The sequence below is a fragment of the Mustela erminea genome, chromosome 15 (genome assembly GCF_009829155.1).
Source record: "Mustela erminea isolate mMusErm1 chromosome 15, mMusErm1.Pri, whole genome shotgun sequence".
NCBI classification, from domain to species: Eukaryota; Metazoa; Chordata; class Mammalia; order Carnivora; family Mustelidae; genus Mustela; species Mustela erminea.
Genome location: NC_045628.1, coordinates 14,911,038 through 14,915,856, shown reverse-complemented (window position 1 = coordinate 14,915,856; position 4,819 = coordinate 14,911,038). Strand labels below are relative to the sequence as shown.

At 43.5% G+C, this 4,819-nt stretch overlaps 1 pseudogene; it reads right to left on the bottom strand.

Annotated features, from left to right (window-relative positions):
- Positions 1–4,406: 4,406 nt before the first annotated feature.
- On the bottom strand, positions 4,407–4,526 carry LOC116574680 (annotated as a pseudogene).
- Positions 4,527–4,819: the final 293 nt, after the last annotated feature.

Genomic DNA, 4,819 nt, shown 5'->3' with positions numbered 1-4,819 from the left:
CCCGCCCACATCAGGCTCCCTAGTCAGGGGAGAACCTGCTTCTCCCTTTCCCCCTGCCTGCTGCTCCTCCTGCTTGTGCTCTCTCTCTCTCCCTGTGTCAAACAAATAAATAAAATCTTTAATTTAATAAAATGATGAGGAATACATGGGTTCCTATTTGTAATGCACTTAAAATAATGCCTCAAACATAGTAAAAAACATATAAGCTTTTTATGTAACTTGGAATAAAATAAATATATAAATAATATATTTGTTATATGGGAGGAAAATGAAACTGTTATCTGTAGAGTCACACTTTCGGGTTAAAGATTTTACTATAATCTGAGCAACAAAAATGAAGTGCATTATGTTTCAATATTAAAACAAAAATGTTAATTTTAATGGGCATTATTCTAAAATACATTGTTGATGCCCTTCTAAGGGTATGTGAGACAGAATGACAAAGGTTATTTTTTATTCTTATTTTTTTAAAGATTTATTTATTTATTTTAGAGAGCAGGGGGAGGGGCATAGGAAGAGAGAAAGCCAGTCCCCAAGCAGACTCCACACAGGAGCCTGAGTGCGATCTCAGTCTCACGACCCTGAGATCATGACTAGAGCTGAAACCAAGAGTCTGTCACTTAAGCGATGGAGTCACCCAGGCGCCCCAACAAATGTTCTTATTTGAAATCATTAGAAGCATGCATTATTACTCCATTTGGTACAGTACTATTAAGGCCTAATGAAACACAGGTGTAGGGTTTTATGGGTTTACTTACACATATTTAATAAAATCCATTTAACTCTTTAAAGTTACATTCCTGTTTTTCTCATATTTTTATTTCTTCTCCCTTTGCTAATAATATTTCACTTCTCACTATTTTTAAGGTAAGATTTACTAGGCTTTAAGTAAGGATCTGAGGATCTCTGCTAGGAATAATTATTAGCTCGGGCAGATAATTTTGGCAATTTAGATGCTTCTTGGTCTCAGTTGTCTTCTTTGTGACTGAAATTGTCTGAAGAAGGACGCCTGCGTGGCTCAGTTGAAGGTCCAACTCTTGATTTTGGCTCAGGTCATTATCTCAGCCCTGCGGGCTCTGGGCTCAGAAGAGAGTCTGTTCCTCTCCCTTTGCTTCTCCCCCTGGCCCCCTGCCCATGTGTTCTCTTTCTTTCTCAAATAAATAAATAAAACTTTTTAAAAAAGAAAGAAAGAAATTGCCTGAGGAATGACAGCTGGAAAAGTGAATGTCATTGTAATGTGCTTTGGTTTCCTAATAGCTTCATGAATGTTCCCAAACAATTTGTGAAAATTTCCTCTTCTTTAAATACAAACTATTTCAAGAATACTAAAAAATCTACAAAATTTTACTTTAAAAAATGTACGTATATCCCAAGCGGATTATATAAAATGATGACATTTGCCTAGATTTACTTAAGAATGTTTGTTAAAGAAATAAGATGGGAACAAACCAAAAAACTAATGGAGGGAAGGCAGACTGAGCTCTGAGGCCCTCCGACATTTCCAGGCAGAGAACCCACCCAAGGAGACTGAAGGGGACAAAGATGTGGTCACGAACATGAGACTGTGTTTCTAGAAGGAAAGGCTGAAATGCATGCTTTTGAGATGCTAGTAAGTTGAGGACAGAGGAGTAATGATGAGATTGGGCAAGGTGGGGCTTTTTGGAAAATTAAAGCAGCACTTCAAAGAGAAGGAGACAGAAAACCCACACAAACGTATTGAGAGAATGGCATGTGAAGGTGTGGAGACCGTTATTATACACAAATCCTTTGAGAAACTCTGCTGTGAGGAGGAACAGAAAAGAAATAATTACAGGCGTGGAGTTCTTGAGAACATATTCATCGGCAATGTGAACTATTTGGTGGCCAATCTCTAATAAGACGGTGTCGTAGATGCTGCCCGCACCTGCCCAGCAGCCCTGGGCCTGTCCCAGTTCGCAGGACACTGACTTCCTGCAGCCATGGCCAAGGACTTTCTCTGTCACCCGAGTCAGCTCTGCCCAAGCAGGAGGCAAGCCAGGAGTCCCAGGGAATTAACATCTCCCTCTGCCACCTTCTCCAGAAGCCTCCAATCCATGCACTGACAAGAGCTGGTGTACAATGTTAGCCTTAAAAACAAAACTGTGAGTTCTCTCACCAGCGAAGATGAGTTTATTTGGGACTAGCAGAAAAGTTGCAATCCAGCACAAGCAAGCTACAGCAAAGCCACAGGCAAGTCCCCAAAACAAAGCAGAAGACAGTCTTTTTTTTTTTTTTTTTTTTTTGATACAGAGAGAGAGATCACAGGTAGGCAAAGCAGCAGGCACAGGGACAGGGGGAAGCAGGCTCCCTGCTGAGTGAGAGCCTAATGCGGGGCTTGATTCTAGGACCCTGAGATCATGACCCGAGCCCAAGGCAGAGGTGGCAAAGCCACCCAGGTGCCCCAGGAGACAGTCTTTTAAAGAGAAAAACAGGAGGCTGAGAAGGCCTGATACAAAGGAAAAGTCCATGAGGATGCCTGGGGGGCTCAGCGGGTTAAGGGGCCGCCTTCCGCTTAGGCCATCATCCCGGAGTCCGGGGATGGAGCCCTGCAGGTGGGCTCCTTACTCAGCGAGGAGCCTGCTTCTCCCTCTGCCTGCAGCTCTCGCCGCTTGTGCTCACTCTCTCCCTCTCTGAAACAAACACATTTAAAAAAAAGGAAAACCCATTAGTGTGAATTGGGAGTTCCATATGGGGGCTTCTGATTGGCTGTGCTGCGACTGCCTCCCATTGGCTCGGCTGTTGCCAGGGGAGGAGGAAAGCCTTCTTTCCTCCTGCAGCGGGAGCAAAGTAGTATCCAGAGCAAGATGGGTCTCTCCCTGTTGGGTCGGCCATTGACAAGGAGCGAGAGGGCAAGGGCACTCCGGGCGACAGCCTCCCAACTCCATTCTAAACAAGATTTCCTTTGATTAATTTTCACATTTCTCCCTTTTAATCAAAATCTTTCCTTGAAAGGCTCTCTAATGAATAGTCAAGTTCTTTATATTTAGTGGTTTTGTCCCTTAGTGACAAGAAGGACCTTTCCTGGTTTTCCTATCTTATGGCAGAAGGAAAGTGCAAAGCTGCTGTAAATTACTTAAGGCCATGTTTGAGTAACCAGGAGGGTGAGGAGAGAGAAAAATCTTAGGAACTTTCCATCTAAAAATCTGTATCTTCTCAAGGCCATAAGTGTTGGGGACCACCTCAGTGTTGAGTCAACATCACCTTCAAGAGCACATTGCTTTTCTTTTCTTTTTTTTTTTTTAATTTATTTATTGGACAGAGATCACAAGTAGGCAGAGAGACAGGCAGAGAGGGCAGGAAGCAGGCTCCCCGCTGTGCAGAGAGCCCGACGACGGGCTCCATCCCAGGACCCAGAGATCATGACCCAAGCAGAAGGCAGCGGCTTAACCCACTGAACCACCCAGGCACCCCACATTGCTTTACTTCTTTAAAACAAGTTTGACAGGCAATAAAATACAAAACTTAAATTATGATACATAAAAACAGAAGATGTAGCGTAATTCCCAATTGGGTGATGGTTCTAAACTAGGACTCTAAGTCTGAAAGTGGCCAACTGAAATATTTATTGGCACTTACTCTGACACGGGAGAAAGGTTCTCCTTGCGAAGGCAAACCATAGTCACGCCTGGAAGTCTCTGTGTAAAGCAGGTGTGAAAGCAAAATAGCGAGTATTGCAAGCACACACTGAAGGAGATAACCAAGTCCTTCTAGGAAGGAACAGTGCAGGTACAAATATAAAGCAGAGGTTGATGAATATTTTGCAGAGGGCGGAATGTCTTAAAATTCCAAACACATCTTAAAACACCATTGCTATCTAAAAATGAGTGTTTGGAACTAAATGTGTTATTGCTAATACAGCTAGTAGGGTTGCAAATTCAGAGACCATGCATTTGGATAAGAATTCAAAGTCAGTTGGGATGAGGGGCACCTGGGTGGCTCAGTCGGTGGAGCGTCCAACTCTTGATTTTGGCTCAGAATTCATCTCATGGGATTTGAGATTGAGTTCTGAGTTGGGCTCTGCACTCAGCGTGGAGTTTGCCTAAGATTCCCCCTTTCCCTGCCCCCCTCCCCTGCTGCTTGCACACATACTCTCTCTCTCTCTCTCTCTAAAAATAAGTGAATAAACTATTTTTAAAAAACAGTTCAGGGTGCCTGGCTGGCTCAGTCGGTTAAGCATCTGCCTTCAGCTCAGCTCAGGTCTTGATCCCAGGGTCCTGGGACCAAGCCGTGCATGGGGCTCCCTGCTCAGTGGGGGGTCTGCTTCTCCCTCTCCCCTCTGCTCATGTTCTCTCTCTTACTCTCTCTCTCTCTCAAATAAATAAACAAAACTTTTTTTAAAAAAATAGTTCAGATGAAAGAAGACTTTTGTGAATTCTGGACCTTCTTACCTTCAGAAAAAGCAATGAAAAATTAATTTGTCTTAGGATCATGAGGAGGCTGTTTCCAATTAGCAATAATCGCGCCTCGGATAAACCTCATTGGTTACGATACTGCCACTGCGCAAAGCTAGGAGGAGGCTGTTTCCAAAAGGCCATAATCAAAAGATTTTCCCCTTTCACAAGGGCTTGGGAAATGCAGACAGAGGCATTGTCTTCCCACGAGAGAAAGAGAGAAACAACAGCGAGAAAAAAGTATACAGGCCTGGTCTGAACATCTTGGGGAAGGGTCTTGTCAGATGTCATCTGCTTCAGTTCTGGTAAATCTTTGCTTTCAGGACACCAGAAGGCGTGTGGGTTCAGTCGGGATTAGGTGCTTTCTTTAGAGGTGTTTTGTGATTTCAAGAGTCTCTACCCTGGAGTTC